Raw genomic sequence first — 19,106 nt, forward strand, 5'->3', positions numbered from 1 at the left:
TACGAAAATGGATCAGAATCTGAGAACAATAGACTGGAATGTTACAAGAATGGACAGGAGTTTGTCCGATGGTCTTTTCTTTCTAACTTGGCGTCGGTCAACATTACCAGATCGGATAGAAGCTGTGCTGATGATTATTCAGGCTGGTTACTACCCCTTTCTCGCTATTGTTGGTGTTCCTGGTAAGTCTCTCTATCTCTGCCCATTTATTACTTACATAAAGCATATTCAACTCCATTGTTCTTTCTGTTACCTATACTTGGCAAAGACAGAAGCTATTACCTATAGTTTTAATTAAACCTCCCGTCACTATCCATGAATTTCAGCCTTGTCCCTCACAAACATCTGAGAACAAAACTATTCACAGCATTGTGGGCCTTTTTGACTTCTGTCTCGCTGTTGTCTCCATCACCAAATCTGTCCAACACCAGCTCCATTTTATCCCCTCTCTCCCCCTCTGCCTTTGTGCTGTTGCTGAATAAACCATTACCTACGCCTAGGTAAAATTCAGACTTTACGATTCCAGCTCTTTTCTGGCCTGTCTTCCAGTTACAAATATTTTGTTCGTACTCTTGTTCTTGTCTGTAAAGTTACTTCACGATAGGGACACCAGGTTAAACCAGTTAAGTCGCTGGACAGATAATTCAGAGGCACAGGTTATTACTCGAAAGATACTGTTTCAATTTCTCCCACAGTTGGAACCAAAGCAAATTTCACTGATAGAAACTATAAAAGCAACAGCATTTTGTCTAAAAACCTATCTCGTTACACTGATGTCCTGTAGGAAACAAAATCTAACACTATTACCTGGTCTGGATTAAGAGTGAATTCAGGCCCCAAACAAAGTGTTTGGCTCTGCACTGCCTTGTGTAATGGCCACAGTCAAGGGCAATTAATGATGATTAACAAATGCTGCCCTTGCCAGCGATGTCGAAACCCCATGAAATAACAAAATTAACGGTTAAATCAAACAAAGAACGATGCCTGAGATCTGAAACAAAAAAGAAACAAAGTGCTGAGGAAACTGAACAGGTTTGGCAGGCTCTGTCGAAATAAACACAGAGTTAGTATTTCTAGTCCACTGACCATACGTCACAAATGAAATCAGCTGCCGTACAGTGTGATTTATGCTGGTGACAGGGATGTTTGTTTTGAAGGGGAGAAGGAATGTGTTGAATAGATACAGAAAGAAAGAGATAGGTAAAAATAAGCAAACAAAGGGATTGTTGATGATCAGCTGGGACGGAAATGAAATGTTAGATGAATTACATTTATTTTTAGCCTTTTCCCATATTCCTAAATATCATGCCCATGTAGATATTTATCCAAATCTCTTTCCAAAATAAGCTATGTCCCCTCAGTCTGTCTTCCCTGAGTGTGGTCATCTTCATTTATTTATTAATGGGATGTGGGTGTGACTGGCTGGCCCAGCATTTATTTCCCTTACAGGTTGACCTTGAGAAGGGGTTTGTGAGCTGCTTTCTTGAACAATGCAGTTCACGTGATGTGAATTGTTGGTACATAGGTCTGTCCTGTTTCATTCCTTTGAGACTTTGTAGTGATTGATATAATTGAGTGTCTGGATTGGTCATTTCAAAAGGCAGTTGAGAGTCAACCACATTGCTGTATGTCTGGAGTCACATGTAGGCCAGACCAGGTGAGGATGGTAGATTTCCTTCCCGAAAGGACATTAGTGTGCCAGGACGGTTTTTCTGACGATCAATGATGGCTTCATAGTGTCATCGTTCCAGATATTTTATTGAATTCAAATTCCACCATCTGCCGTGGCAGGATTCAAATTGTGGTGTGGGTTATTATCTGGGTCCCTGGTTGAATAATACAGAAATAATACCGATTGGCCATCTCATCATCCCCAGTCAACTCCACAAGCAATAATGATGTTGCTGTTATTGTGACTGGTACAGAAAATTGTGCAAATACATTGTAAACTGTTTTTCTGAAGAGCGGACCCATTAATATTTCAGGTCACTGTGACTGTGCAGAGATGTAATGGTTTATCAGTCAGGAAAAAAAAAAAGACTGAGGAGATGAAGGTATTTTCAGCACTGAGTGGATGTGGCATGCATGCACGGTTTTTAATTGCTCCTGTCATTGGAAATTCAGAGGATGTTTGGTGGATAGTTTTCTCGGGTATTACTACCCTCGCATATAATTCCTATGTTCTTTCCTAATTTTCTATGCTCTCCCCTCAGAACATCATCCATTTGTCGTCCTGTGTTGTTAGTTCTAATGTGTACAACAACTTCCTGTTGGTCTTCCTAACTGTTGAGAATTCCTGGACCCTGGCAACCTTTAGACAACACACTTTCCTGTTGTCTCGCATTCAACTGCAGAAATGTCTGTCTGTGTCTCTGGCTTGATAGTTCCCTATCACAATCAATTATTTGGAACCTGACGCATTTCTCATTACAGTAGAGCCAGTCATGCTACCAGAAACATGGCTGTGAGTGCTACATTCCCCAGAGTGTCCATTACACCCTCCATTGTCCAAAACAGCATATTTGTTTGAGATGGAGATGGCCACAAGAGACTCCAGCACTACCGTCTACCTATCCTACATTTCCTACAAATAATGCATCAACCTGACTGTACCTGCAGTTTTTCTACCTCCTGAAAAAGCCATCCATCACATCCCTTACCTCCTGTAAATTCCTCATTGCCTCTAGCTGCCGCTTTAACCATGCAATCCGGTAGGATTCGTAACCAAACACTCTTCCGGCAGACATATTCTTCAGGAACATTGAAATTCTACCTAATTTCCCACATCTGACAGGAAGACCACATCACTCTACTAAAGGACATCATTTCACCTTAACAATCTACTGACCGAAAAATAGCACTGCTCTAAAAGCAATACACTGGGCTAACTTGGTACCTATGTTATATATTTCTCAAAAATTCAATCTAGAGACAGATCTCAATAAAACATTACAAGAAAAAACACAATAAGAGTGGGAGGGAAAACAAAAAATAATCTCAATATTGAACAATCTGATGTCAGTTATGAGGAAAATGTTGGAATCTTCGATAAGGAATGTGAAAACTAGACAGTTGGGGAATCATGATATGACTTGGCAGAGTCAACTTATAGTCAGGAAAGGAAATCATCTTTGATAAAGCTGTGGAGTTTGTGTTAATTGAGGCATCCACAAATCTCAGATATGCATCCAAATTATCCCCAGAAACTCCTGCCATTGCTGCTTCACCGTCTTTCCTGCTAACCTTCCTTTCCAATTAACTCTGATCAATTCCTCCCTCATGCCTTTGTATTTACATTACTGAATGAAAATCGTGTTACATACAAAAGTGAGCGATATTTTTCGACTGAAATGAGGAGTTTTGAGAGATGGGACATGGAGAACGAATGGAGGATTTATTAACGAGATATAAGTAATCTATATATGACAGAGAGAGAGAGAGAAAGACAGAATATGGATGAGGAGATGTAAAAATAGAGAAAATGAGTGGTGGTTGGTTGGCTCACGGAGCTGGATCGCTGTTATTTTGCAGATGTTTCATTACCCTGCTGGGTAACATCATCAGTGCAGCCTCCAATGAAGCACTGTTGTGTTTTCCCGCCTGTTATTTGAACTCTGGAGTCCGTTAATTTGGATTACCTCACTTCCGGGTTTCCTTCACAGTGGAGTCGACATCGGGTCCAGCTCTATGTTTTTGTTGAAGGCTTTCTTCGTGGAGTACCAGACTTCCAGGAATTCCCGTGCTTGTCTCTGCTTTGCTTGTCCCAGGATCTTGGTGTTGCCCCAATCGAATTGGTGGTTTTCCTTGTCCATGTAGATAGAAATGAGTGAGTATCGGTCGTGTCTTTTTGTAGCCAATTGATGTTCATGTAATCTTGTTGTTAATTTCCTTCCTGTTTGTCCGATGTAGTGTTTGTCACAGTCTTTGCGGGGAATCTTGTGTATGACAATGGCCCTGTCCATAGTGGCATTGGGTCTTTGGTTCGGGTGAGCAGTTGTCGTAGGGTTGATGTGGATTTGTGTGCTAGTCTGATGCCCAGAGGTGGTCGGAGTTTTGTGGTTAGCTCCTATGTGTTCCAGATGTAAGGTAGCGTGATGACTGTCGGGGCGTGTAGTAATTTCCCGGTGTCATTCGTGTAGTAGCCATCTTATGAACAAGTTTTTAGGGTATCCATAGTCCTTGAAAACCTAGAAGAGGTATGCTTCTTCTTCTCGGCTAGATTATCAACAGAATTAGATGTATTTCCATTTTTTTTCAGCAATTCCTGTGTGTCGTGGTCCTTTGTACAGCATATGTACGACTGACTAATATGTATATAATAGTTGCGGCATCCACAAATAGGAACCAATGGGAGTGACGTATTTGAATTTACAGAATACTATTGACATGGTTGCGCATAGGTGAGTGGAGAAAATTTGAGTCCAGTGTAAAGGGGGAATATACTACATGAAAAGGGCATTGTTTAATTGAGAATGTACAGAGAGTAGTGCCCTTTTTCAGACTGTAGACCGTTACTCATGGGTAATCATGTGTTAGTGTTTGGACCACAACAGTTTGCAGGGCTTACAAACAATTTGGATGTGGCCAACAATAGCATACATCTCATTTTGTATTAATTAATTGGTGCGAGGTTGGGAACTGTTGTGTTCCAAAATGACCTGCATGTCCTTGATCATGAGTTACAAAAAATAGTACACACAGGGGTGTCAGTCATGAGGGCAGTAATTGGTTTGTTGTCCTTCATTACAAGATCATTCAATCACATAAGTGAAGGAATCTTCCTGCAATTATAGATCTCAATTATAGAGTATTTACTGGCATTGTGTACGGATTTGATCTTCTTTGTAAGGAATGATCTCCTTGCCACAGACACAATGCAAACGTGTATGATCAGTCTAATCCCTGAGGTGATGGTACCATGTGGAGAGAGTGAAGAAACTGAGTGTTTAATCTGTAGCACTGTTAGAGAATAAGAAACGATTGCATTAAAACTTGAGGGTTACCTGCGATCACTTATGTTCAAAAAAGACACTGATAGCGTGAGAAATTCCATACGTTATGCAGGACAGGGCTTTCCTAATAGTTTATGTGCCTAAGCGGAGCCCTACAGTGATTGAGAGAGTGGTACAGGCTCTGAATGAACTCTCCCCACATTAACATGCAGTCGGTGTGTGACCCTGCACTGAACGTCATGTTGTTTACAATCCCGACATCAGCCACAATACATTCCACCCCTGAAACAGTTAGTCATTCCCTCCAGCTGTATTCTCGGAGGTGGAAAATGCCTCCTTTAGACTTTGCACAAAACATTTGGCTTCCCACCTCACTGCTCGAAAACCACGTTACACAGGCAAAAGACACATGAGGAACAATATGGAGCAGCCTGCCTATGCAGCCTCTACTCCATTTGTTTGTCCTTTTGGAGCATCGATTTCCTCATTCGGCCCCTGTGTAAGTGACTGGAGGAGCTGAATGGCCTCCTGCTGTTCCTGTGCAAATGATTCAAGGGGCTCAATGTTTTCTTCATTGTCCAATTGGACAGGGCCAAGGGCCTGATTTGGCTATCCCGGTTCCTGTTTAACAGCTTGATGTGCTAACTAGTGTGAAAATGCTGCAACTTTAAAAGGTTATTTTGTCCTGGTCTCAACAAAGTTGGAAGCTCCAGTGAATGTCTCCCGGCTACGGTTCTCTCTGAATGTTCTCTGGATTATTTTTTCCTCCTCGCTTGGAGAACAGCATGTGAGAAACTGTGTCTGACATTTCCTTTTTACCAAGGGGTGTGTTTATGGGATGTTACTACATTGGAAGAGTTAATTAGTAATAGTTACTGGAACTAATATCCTGTTAAGTTTTCCAATAGAGATAAGTTATTCTAAATTCCTCTTTCTTTGATTGTATTTCAACCACAGTGTTTAAATAAATCGTGTTTTGCTTCATGTCGCGTAGTTTGACAAGTCGCATTACATCTGGAACATGGCAGTTTACATTTGCCTTTAAAATAAAAACAATGTCAATGTCTAGGCCACATTCTGAAAACATCTTTTGAGGGAGCCATTTCTGGTCTATAACACTAGACTCCTTCTCTTCCTGTATAATAGGCTGGAGGGACTGAATGGGCTATCCATCTTCTTGCCCAAAAGTTTCAATGGGCTGAACAGCTTCCCCATATTCCTGTGAAGCAGAATTGAGTTGCTGAATGAGCTCCTCTTTGTATTGTGGAAATGTGCAGTGCCTAGCAGTAATGTTACCAACACTTTAAAAAATGTTGTCCAGGTCTTGGTGAACATAGACACAGATGGCTTCAGGACCTGAGGGGTGACAAATTGTTGTGAATATTGTGTAATCTTCAGTGACCATCCCGATTCCTGATCTTATTTTGGGGAAAATCATTGATGAAGAAGCTGAAGATTTTTATGCCACGGAAGCTACCCTGACAATCTCCAGAAGCGATGTCCCAGCACTGCCAAGATTGATGTTCTCCAACCACAAACATCTTCCTTGGTGCTGTGAATGACTGCCAACATTCGGAGTTTACAATTGATTCCCATTAAGTTCAGTTTTGTTTCGGCTCCTTGTTACTATCCTCAGTTAAATAATGCCATGATATCAGGGTCAATCCCTCTTAACTGAGCTCTTGTATTCACGTCTTTTGTTCATATAAATAGGTCATGTTGTAGGAGCAAGAAATGTTTTCTTCAAACATGGGTTAGCGAATGTCAGGAATTCTCTATTCCAGAGAACCAGGGAGGTTAGACCACTGAAAGTATTTAAAGAGGTAGTAGATGGATATTTGACTTGTCAGAGAGTTGAGGGCCATGAAGATTTGGACATTAAAAAGGATCTGAGAACTAGAACAGATCAGCCATGATCATATTGATGGGCAAGGCAGGCTTGGGCTGCTCCTGTTTTAATGTGCTCCCATTCTGTTGTTGGAAAGTTAGCCGTTCTTATTTTCCTGGTGTTTCTCTTATTGTTTATTACAGTTAGGGAGACAAGAGGATTTATTGAGCCATCTCTGGATGAGGTATGGGGGCCATATTCACAGTGAATCTACAATATGACCAACAAACGAAGAACAAGTCGCAGACAGAGGAAGCTCTGTAAAGAGAGATGATGGACTTCTTTCATACCCAGCTTGGGGCTTCCAAAAACATTTTTCAAGCTACCTCAAACCGTATGCGACAGTCTTGAGGGGCTGAATGGTCTCTTCTGTTTCTGTGCACCAGGTCATAGGAGTAAGTTGGCTCCTCTACAGCAGATTTGAGGGTTGTAATGGAACATAGAAACATAGGACTGAGGAGCAGGCTTGGGTCTTTAGACACTTTGAGCCTTCTCGACCATCCAGTAAGATCGTGGCTGATCTGGTCTTGGTCTCAGCCCCACTTTCCTGTCTGGATCCCATTTTCCGTGACTCACTTCTCCGTCAAATATCTCACTAACTTAGCTTTGAATAAATGTAAACAGAGAGGCACCACAGACTTCTGGGGAAGAGAATTCCCACTTCAAAGGCCCTTTTAGAAATTCTCCTCATCCCCCTTACAGAATCAAACAGTCATACAGCACAACAACAGATCCTTTAGTCCAACTTGTCCACGCCGACCGGATATCTTAATCTGATCTATTGCCATTTGCCAGCATTTGGCCCATGTTCCTCCAAACCGTTTCTATTCAGGTACCCATGCAGATACTTCTTAAATATGTAATTGTGCCCGCCTTCATCACTTCTTCTGACAGCACTTTCCGTACACTCATCAGAATTTGCGTGAAAATGTTGCCCCTAATCTTCCTCCTAAATATTTCCCCTCTCAATTTAAACCTATGACCTTTCCTTTTGGACTCCCCTATCCTGGGAAACAAACATTGGCTATTTAGACTATCCATACCCATCATGACTTTATAAATTTCTATAATGTCAACCCTGCATCAAGATTACTTGCTGGAACAGTTAGATTTGGCTGAATTCCCTTTGCTTCAGGCAGTGGGAGATTCCAGTGAATCCTCATCAGGAATCCTGCACGAGTGGTAAAGATGACTGACTGGTGTTCAACTCGCATACATTGCTGTGATGAGGAACAAAGAAAGAGACAGGGAGCAATAAGCTGTTGCTTTTCAGGCAGGTTACATTATTTTCCCTCTCTGAGTTGAATCGCTCAATAATGTTAACCGACACCCAAACTGGACCATGTGAGGTCACCTTGAACGTTGTCCGAACTGTATATTTCCATCACATTCGCTGTTCCATGTAGGGACATCATTGCTGCGGTCGTACAAAGACATTTCCTCAGCATCAAATGGACCTACTCAATTTTAAAATGTGTTTATATATGCCTACGGCAATTGAAAATAAAATATTTCATGTCTTCACAAAGTCTGTGTTAAAATGAATATGTCTTATTCTTAAACAAATACAGAAATTACTGAAAAGCTCAGCAGGTCTGACAGCTTCTATGAGGAGAAATCAGAGCTAATATTTCAGGTCCAGTGACACTTCCTCAGAACCCATCTTATTTTTTAAATTACTTCCCAAGTTTTATTCTTCCATACAAGAGGATATTTTCATCATGTTTTCACCAGCTACACTCTCTTCAAGATCTTTTATGTTCAAGAAGAACGTTGCTCATTCTCAGGCCTAAACTGTTAATCCTCCATAACATAATGCCTTCATCCCAGGAACAAGTAAAGAGAAACATCTTTGAAAAGCTTTGAAGGCAATTGTTTTTTTTTGTTCAGTTTAGGGAATCACAACTATACACAGTGCATCAGATGTGGTCTCAGAAATGCCCAGTACAGATGCAATATAACATCCCTAAGATCATAGCCGACACCCTTTGCAAGAAACAGCATCATTCTATTTACTTTTCAAATTACTTGCTACATCTTCAGACTAACTTTATATGATTCATGTACCAGGACACATAAATCCCTCTGTTTGCATGAGCTCTGCATTCTCTCTCCAGTTACATAATTTACTATTGTTTTATCATTTCCCCAAAACACAAACTTCCCATAACCCACATTGTACTGATTTTCTTTTTTTTTGTTGAAAGTTTCCTCACTAAGCTCTACAGTCTATAACCCGTTGTAGATGTTCTGTCTCCACTTCACAGCTCATTGGATAACTAACCGGGTGTATGAGTAAATTGAGCTCCAATCAATTCAACCCTTCATCTGAATCATTAATCTAGATTGGAGACTCTTGATAAACTCACACTGACCCCGAAGGAATTCCACTGCTTACAGCTTTCCAACGTGAAAATAAGTAATTACCTCTACTCTGCATTTCCTGTTAGCTAACCAGGGCCCCCTGTTCCTGCGTAGCAGCTGAGAAAGGTTGCATGGCCTCCTCCTGCGGTGTCTAGCTGGTTGTTGAAGTATATCTGAACTCAGCAATACAGCATTTATTGGCCATTTCTTGTCAGATCATCAGGCAGAGGTAGTGTTGTCAATGATACTGATCCTTGAGACTTTAAAATACAAGCACAGAATATGGACTAATACTTGAGCAGAACGCTGCACAGTCAAAAATGCTGTCTTTCAGAAGCAGCAATAAATCTAGTCTGTCCTCTCAATCAGGTGCTCAATTTTCCCCAGACATGTATTGAGGATAAGGGGAGATTTCCTATCCGTCTGGTTAACTTTTGTCCCTTTAAAAATACCATGAATACATATAATCTTAATGATTAACTTCATTTTTTTTTGGTGGGAGCTGTGTGGAAGAATCATGAGGGGCGTGGATAAGGTCAATAGAAGGTCTTTTCCCGGGTTGGTGCGTGTATGGAATGAGCTGCCAGAAGAAGTGGTGGAGGCTGGTATACTTACAACATTAAAAATGATATTGGGTTGGGTACATGCACAGAAAGGGTATAAAGGGGTATGGACCAAAAGTTGGCAAATGGGGATAGATTTATTTAGGATATCTGGAAGGTATGACGATTTGGACTGAAGGTTCTGTTTCCATGCTGTATATCGCTATGACTCTATGACTGAATATTTCCTTGTATTCCGATATAACTCCTCAGAGGGACAGAATGGTCTCCTTCAATCTCATTGTCACAATCCTGACTGGCTGAATAGGTCTTACTTTACTTCTGTAACAGTCTCGAGGGGTGGAGTGAGAGAATAACACACAGGATAGGAGCTGCAGTTGGCCATTCGGACCCTCGAGCTTGCTGCTCTATTTAGAAAGACAATGGCTGGTCTGTTTGTGGCTGAACACCCCTTTCCTGTATATTCCCAATAAATATTGACTCTCCTGTCCATCAAAGGTCAGTTGAGTTCAGCCTTGAATATCTTCAATAACCAGTCTTCACTGTTCCCTGGGGATGAGAACACTACAGACAGCACACTATTAAAGAGAAATAATTCACCTTGTTTATATCTTAATTGGGAGATTCCTTAAAGTGTGTTAACCTCACAGCAAGTCACCTCCTCTTTTGACAAATAAGTGCACAGCAAATAGGAACTTTCTCCCCGTAAACCTTGATCACCTTATTATTCAAAACTTATCTATCTTTGTCTGAAAGACAGGAATGTGTCTGTGTCTCTGTATGTCCGTATGTGTGTGTGTTTCTGTGTATTTCTGCTTAATGGCAAGAGACAGGGTGGTCGTGGAGGGTTGTTTCTCAGACTGGAAGCTTGTGACCAGCAGTGATCCACAGAGATCGGTGCTGGATGGACATTTGTTTGTCATTTACGTAAATGATTTAGGTGAGAATTGTAGAAGGCACAGTTAGCAAGATTGTGAATGACACCAAGGTGGATTGTATAGTGGACAGGGAGGTTATCTAAGATTGCAAAGAGATCGGGATCAATTGGATGAATGAATCATAAAGATGTATAGGATGGAAACAAACCCTTCTGTCCATGCCGACAGGTTATCCTAATTTAATCTATTCCCATTTGCCAGCATTCAGCCCATATAGCTTAAAACCCTTCCTATTCATATACCCATCCAGATTCCGTTTAAATTTTGTATTTTACCAGCCTCCGCCATTTCATCTGGCAGTTTGCTCCATACACGCATCATCCTCTGTGTGAAAATGTTGCCTCCTACTTCGCTTTTATATCTCTCGCCTCTCACCTTAAACCTTTGTCTTCTAATTTTGGATTCCCCTTCCCTGGGAAAAAGACCTTGACTATTCACTCTATCCGTGCCCTTCATGATTTTGTAAACATCTATAAGGTGCAGAATTTACTCCAGTCAACACAAATGCTGTGCACTCTGTCAACCCGGCCTAAATTCTGAAATTCAATACTGATACATTTTCCTTGTTGATCAAGTCACAATTCTAAAATAATTTTAATCAACTGGTTCAGATATATTATGAAACACCTCTGTGGGATTTTAATCTCGACTTTTGGGCTCAGAGGTAGGGATATTCCCACCAAACTGCAACAGCCCCTGAATCTGCAACATTATTGTCCTGTGTGTTTGCTCATCAACCTGTTCTGACATGCTGTGACACACCTCTGCAACAGGCAGGACTTGAATCCAGAGTTTCTGGTCGAGAGCTAGGGGCATTTCCACAGGTTCAGGGATTGGAATCAAATCCAGAGCTCTGCATCAGCGGCAGAAGACGTAAGACACAAAATTTAAACCATGCCCAGATTTTGGTTCTCATTTCAAGTGCCAGCATTCGGCTAAGTTTGGATTTATTAAATTCTGGTTAGCTTTACTAAATTGCACAGGAAACACTTTTTTATTGTTAAACAAATGCAAGATGTTTGCAACTATTGGATGTTAAGTGCATGTGCTCTGCCATCGAGACAAACTTTTAACATCTTTAATTGCTTGGCTATGATTTCCAGTTTAAATAGCTATTATCTGCAGACTGCAATGTTAGGCAAAGAAATCCTGCAGACACACTCTGCACTATGATGGATCTCGAATAGCTATTACTATGGAACAACAGAGACAACGAAAGAGCATAATTTCCGGCCCCAAAAGGCAGTATTGCAGATCACTATTTCCCGCCTCTAACGTGTGACTGCCCTCTTCCTAAAACCATTAAATGTTACAAGGCAACAAATTATATTCCAGCGTCTCCTCACCACCGGCTGGTCTGCAATCCACCCCTCCTCCTCCTGGCCCCACAAGGCAAACCAAGCTCAGGGTCTTTATGAAAATCAAGGCTGGAGTTTGTAGGCCTTCTTGAGAAAGGAGGATCTTTCAACACATGAATAGGCAGTTTCGTGGTTGGTAATATCACTCACTGGGCTGTGATGTGGCAGATGGTGTTTAATTTGGATAAAACGAGATATTCCATTTGGTAAAACAAACAACGGACGATTTATAGTGTTAAAAGTAGGGTCTTTGTTAGTGTTATAGAACAGAAACACATGCAGACAAGGTGATTAAGAAGGCATTTAGTATGCTGCCTTCATCACTCAGAACTTTGAGTTTATGAGTAGGGACATCATGTTGAGATTGCACAGGATGTTGTTGAATCCTTTTCTGGAATACTGTAACCAGTTCTGGTCGCATTGTTATAGGAAGGATATTAAGCAGGAGACGGTTCAGAAGAGATTTACCAAAATGTTGCTGGTAACGAATGGTTTGAGTTATAAGGAGAAGCTGGATAGGCTGGGACTTTTTTCACTGTGGCGGAGGAGGTTGAGGGGTGATTTTATGGAGGTTTATAAAATCGTGAGGAGTTCAGATAAGTTGAATGACAGATATCTTTCCTTAGGGTGAAGGATTTCAAGAAGGGGAATATTTTAAAGTTAAAGGAGTAAAGATTTTGAAAAGAGACATGAGGGGAAGTATTTTCCAGAGAGTACTTCGTGTGTGGAATGAACTTCCAGAGGATATGGTGAGAGTGCATACAGTTACAATGATTAAAAGACACTTAGATATATACATGAATAAGAAATCAGTTTGGATTGTGCTGTGAGCTGTTTCCCTGCCCTCTCCCTCTGAAAATGTGTGATAGCTTTCAACCTGCGCTGCTGCCTGCGCAGTGGCATATGGAGGCCAGCAGAGGGTGGAATTGAACTACATCAAACACGCAAAGACTGTTAGACATAACAAGGTGTGGAGCTGGATGAACACAGCAGGCCAAGCAGCATCAGAGGAGCAGGAAAGAAAGCTGACATATCGTGTCGACATATCAGACCCGAAAACGTCAGCTTTCTGCTCCTCTGATGCTGCTTGGCCTGCTGTGTTCATCCAACTCTGCACCTTGTTATCTCAACTTCTCCAGCATCGGCAGTTCCTACTATCTCCAAAGACTGTTAGACATGGCCCACACAGAAACTCACAGATACACACACACAAATACACCGATACTAACACAGAGAAGGGGAGCTTATCAGGGTTTCTCTTGCTCCGTGGTTTGTCAACGTTCCATTCATTCTATCTGGTATGTGTCAGGATTTCCATTGCTCCGTTGACAGCATTTCATTATTTGACATGCTCCGTGGGCCTATATCAGTATTTCACTTGCTCATACTTGTCAATGTGACAGTATTACAGTTGCTGCATGGGGACTGTGACTCTGGCAATTTCAATGCTTGACTATTGAAGATGTCAGGACAAGTGTGGATAGCAGTAAATATCGCAGATTAGTTTCAGAGTCTGAGCTGTTTACAAGAGGAGCTGTCGGAAGGAGCCTCCATTCTCCCTTCCTGGGAGCTGGTGGAGACGATGTGTTTTGAACCCACCCTCCTGCCAACCCAGACAGTGGAGATTCCATTTGTACCAGCTCGATATGAAAGGGAGATGGCATCAAGGGCACGGCTTCTAAGCTGTGGCAGGAGGAAATGGAAATGGCAGTGGTTTTAAAGTGAGAATTATCCTTCACCAAACATTGCTCTTTAGCCGGTTGGTGGGATGTGTATGTTTCAGAATCTCCACATGGGTCGTCCCTGTTCTCTCTGATTCGTATCAGGGTCTACTCCACATGGCGAGCAGAAGGGGTTCAGGGAACTGATGTCGGGCACAACACTGCCCGGCTTGGCCCTTTCTATCATATTCCAGGCTGTTTCTCCTGGAATGAGAGAAAGGGAGGGAGTGAAGGAGGGAGAAAGTGGGTGACCCTGCTGTTAGTGATGGTGTACGTGGCGGCGGGGGTGTGCATGGTGAGGTGTCCAGAGTGAGTCAGTCGACAGTGTTGAATCCATGTTTTTTTTTCTGGCAGTGTAGGGGTATAGTGGAAGTGAAAGAGAAAGAGACACAGAGCGAAATTGACAGAGAGTGGGGCGGGGGAGGGGATGTTCTGTATATAGTAGTGAGATTGCTGGAGCATAAGACTTGTTTGGAGGTAGTTGCTATAACTGATAAACAGTGAGTGTGAAGGAGCAGAGATAATATGGTGACACTTATCCTGGCAGAGAGGGGAAGGTTATTGATGCTTCTTCTGTACTGCTGGAAATTCCTTCAGACCGCAGATACAGCACTGAGCTGGGTGGTGAGCTCAGACCATGCTCGGTGAGTCTGGTGGTGTGGACTCCTCTCGGAAGAGAATGGTCCTTCTCTGTCCTAGACCATCCACTAGGACTTCCATGTCCCTGTCGACAAATTGTGGTGTTGTTGCCCCTTATCTACCAGGCTTGCGGCAAACTGTGAAGGGCAGCACCAAAGTAAGAAAGATCAACCTAGTGTCCATTGGCCTTTTAAAGATGGTACCAGTGCCAGGGATCATGGAACACCCAGGGGCATCCGGGTGATGGCAACTAATATCAGCCATGATGGGTGAAAGAATCAGGCTGGCATTGAATGAGGAGAATGCCATGATATGGCATGTGAATGAGATGAGTTCGATAAGATAGCACCAAGAACTAGCTCGGCCTCGTTGTCGAAGATATTAATTTAGTCACACACTGGAACTTTGGAGTTCAAGGTAAAGAGGCTTTATTCGTGATATCAGGGGGAGCCAACGCTGACAAAAGGTCAGATCAGTAGTCTCCACAGATTTCAGAAATAGAGTAGTTTTTACACAGGAAGAGGCGACTTACGAACATGCGAGCAAACACGTACACATTAGCACATTTTCTCAAGGCAGGCCATCTGTCATGATCTCACAACTTGTGGTTGCTGAGGTTTGCTGTGGTTAAGAGGAACTAACTTCAGCGCGAGGCAACATTGCACAACATGGTCTAACGTTTTCTGCAGTCTCGCAACAATTTGTCATTGGTATCTTACTTGACCTATTTTCCCATCATTCCATCCGCTAATTCTAAACTTTAGCTATATTTTCTCTTTATGCTTTAATTATTCTTCCACACTCGTGCAGATGATCCCTCTGTCACACTCATGAAAGTGAAACTGAGACAAATTATTGTTAGATTCAGCCCAATGAGTCAAAGACTGTGCTCACCATACTCTCAGTCACAAAACTGCAGAACAAATGCTCATCCAAAACTGTCCATCCTCTGAACTCACTCCAATATCCTCTTCACACTTCATTCCTAAAATACTGGCCCATATTGCAAGATGCTATCAAAATTTCTACATGCCACCGTTCTGAAACCTGTGAACACATCCTTCCATGACACTGTCTCTCAGTCTCCCCCTCTCTGTCTATATCCCAAACCCCTCCCATTTGCTGGTATTTAAACTGATTCCCCCGACATCTCTCTCTGGGAGTGATTGTCACATCCATAGCATGCCTTATCATGGCTCAATGGTGATATGGAGCTGTAAATGGATGGGAGACACACATCCTGTCACTTCCAGCATGGGCTGCAAGTTTCCCCAAGCTGGGAAGCGATCTAACACAGTTTTATCAAGCAATGCCCTGGAGTTGTCTGCACAGCTCCACATGCTACGAGATGACTGCTCCAGGTTTACAGATCAATTCATTGATGTTGCAGCTCCTTGTGCTGGATAAGTATCTATTCCCTTTTGTAGATGTATGTAATTGTGTTCTGCACAAATGAAACGCCGAACAGATAATTAATTCGGGTTTATAGATCAATGCATTCGTGTGGTCTGCACAGGTCTCCATACTGGACCGGCATCTAGCTCAAGTTTATAGATCAAGGCACTGGTGTGGTTTGCACAGCGCCCCGTGCTAGACTGATATCTCGTTGACAGGTGAGGCCTGCACAGTGTCTCACTCTGGACAGACGGCCGGGTTGTATTGACAAGTACACTAGCCTGGTCTGCACAGTGATTCATGTTGAACAGATACCTCATCAGGGTTTATGGTCTCTGGGCTGTTTATGTGACGTGAATTGAGAAATTGTGATAACTGACCACTTCAGCTAATCTAGAAATGCCTTTATTTTACATTTACGTTCTTGTGATTAGACCCTTCAAGTCTTCACTCCATTAATATTGCAGTGTAACCATCATATCCGTGAATATCCACTGTCCTGGCAGTAGCAACAGTCTCATCGTTCAGAAGCAGGCAGCCGTTCCCATTGTCTTCGGGTCTCCATATGGAAAGAAAGAATGGCTTCTTGGATAAAGGTCACTCCCTTGATACACGGTTCAATATACATTCTCCCTCACCACTCCCCACCGCCAACCAGACACATCAAACTATTCAGTGGGTACTGAGAGCAATGGGCCCACTAGGAATGACAGGGAGCAGACCTCAGGGAGGTGGAACATTACTTCTGATGTCTGAACGCATCAGAGTGAGCTCTCCAGTTACACTGGATCACTAATTCCTGTAATCTCTCTCCATTTACTTGACACACAGCCTTTTATTCATATATTGAGGTAAATAGACATGATTTAATGATATTAGATAGACAGGATGAGCGATGTTAGGAACGGGATATCCAGAACATTTTACATTTAGAAGTGTTATACAAAACAAAAAAGTAGGTGGGCGAGATCTCCGAATCAGGAATGACATCTGTGCGATCATAAAACAGGATCTTACACCAAATGATTAAGGTATTGTCTTAATTTTATTGCTTTTGTGTGCAAAATGCCAGTTGGGTTGAGCGTGGGGAGAGATTTCCACCATGTGCCTGAGTGGATCTCACCAAAACTCATGGACAGAAGAGCCTTTGTGATGTGGATCTTTATGACTCCATCACATTCGATAACCAACATTCTCTGGAACATTCTACAACCGAACATCCTCAGGGGATTTTGTAACCGACATTCTCGAGAACATTCTATAACCGAATTCTCTGGAACATACAGTAACCGACATTTCCCAAAACATTCTACAACCGAATTCTTCGGAACATTCTATAACCGACATTCTCCAGAACGTTTCACAACCAACATTCCCCGGAACATTCTATAACTGACATTTCCGAGAACATTCTGCAAACAACATGTCCCGGAACTTTTTTTAACGACATTCTCCAGATCATTCTGTAACCGACATTCTCCAGAACATTCTATAACTGACATTCCCCGGAACATCCTACAATTGACATTGTTTGTGAACAGCCGGATGTCGGTTAACTGAAAAAAAAATATAAGATCCAGAGCGAAGTGATCCTGTTCCACACAGAAGGAGGTATTGTTTCGAAGTTTCCTCAGGCAATAAAAGGGGTGAATACGTTTTTATTGTGTTTATGTTTTTTCACGACTGAGGATCGAACACAATTTAGACAAAAAGAAAAAAAAATGCAACCTAAATTTGTCTTTAAGAAACTGGAAGAGAATCCTTCAGGATAGCAACGTTTTCAGCCTACTTATTAGGAACGATAAAGAAGTGACCTGTGTCTTTCCTCAAGTGGTCAAGTGTGTGGGAATGTTCTCGAAGCTATCTGTTCTTATGGATGTGTGCCTGTCGGTTTGGGGAGGGACTGATTTTTTTGGTGATTTATGTTTCATTTTATAAATAATTCAGACCTTACTATTTGTTATTTCAGCTCCAATTATTTCAATAAATCTCTGAATACAGTGACACATTTGAAAATCTCACTCTGTCATCAAACTGGGTACATTGCCTCCAGGCTGATGTATAATTTGATTGCTTTCCTTCCTCACAGTTAATGTCGTGACAATCTACATCCTGCTTTATAAAGATTGTGGATTGTCTCCATGTGTCAGACGTTACCTGGGGGCCATGGCAGTGGCGGATCTACTGGTCATTCTTCTCGACCTGATATTGAGACACATTCCCATTGTTTATGGGGAACAGTTTTATTTCCTGTGGGACATCCCCGTGTGTAATATCCACGCCGTCCTGCTTTATGTAGCCACTGACTGTTCTGTCTGGTTCACCGTCACTTTCACCTTTGATCGATTTGTGGCCATTTGTTGCCAGAAGCTGAAAAGTAAATATTGCGGTGACAAAACGGCGGCTGTAGTTCTGGGAACAGTAACTGTGCTGAGCTGTTTAAAGAACATTTTCTGGTATTTTATGCTCACTGCTCGCTATTGGCTGAACAACTCTCCCTGGTTTTGTGATGTAACAAACGATATTGCATTCTCTCGTGTCTGGATCACAATCGAGTTCCTCCACCACATTCTAACCCCGACTCTCCCATTTCTCCTGATTCTGCTGCTCAATGTTTTCACCGTCAGACACATTTTAGTGACCAGCAGAGCCCGCAGGAGACTCCGGGCTCATACCAATGGGGACGGTCATTGTGACACTGAAATGCAAAATCGAAAAAAAACTATCATTTTACTGTTTGTGATCTCGGCTAATTTCATCCTGTTATGGTCAATGTTAATGGTGAATTCTATATGGTCCCGAATGTGGTTAATTGGGTATCAGTCTGTGTATCTACATCCCTTTGTACAGGAATTGGGCTTCATGCTGCAACTCCTCAGTTGCTGCACAAACACCGCGATTTATGCCGTAACCCAGTCTAAGTTCAGACAGCAGCTGAAGAATGTGCTGAAATATCCCTTTACCATAATTCATCAGACAAGCAACTTCACTCATTAATCAATCCATCCAGGATTTTCTCATTTCAGTTCAATGTTTCAGCAATGAAGCAGCCTATCGCTACAGTAACAGACTGAGGGTAGTGCTGGTTTGTCCAACCTTATCCCACAGGGGGTTACAGGGACACATTTGAATGTTTCTGTCAACTCAGGGGCCTGTGAGAAAAGGCACCATTCCGCTGACTATATCTATAACTTCAATTTGTAATTAATAAAAAATGTACAATAAAAAGTGCCAAGCAGCAGAGTAAACTATCTTGTTGTTTGTCTTTGTGTTGAAGAAGCTGAGCTA

General features: G+C 42.1%; 1 pseudogene; it reads left to right on the forward strand.

The window, feature by feature from the left end:
• Positions 1 to 7: 7 nt before the first annotated feature.
• The window catches only part of LOC125483804, a 30,939-nt pseudogene continuing 11,840 nt past the window's right edge, over positions 8 to 19,106 (forward strand).

Source organism: Rhincodon typus, chromosome 8 (assembly GCF_021869965.1).
Source record: "Rhincodon typus isolate 14 chromosome 8, sRhiTyp1.1, whole genome shotgun sequence".
NCBI classification, from domain to species: Eukaryota; Metazoa; Chordata; class Chondrichthyes; order Orectolobiformes; family Rhincodontidae; genus Rhincodon; species Rhincodon typus.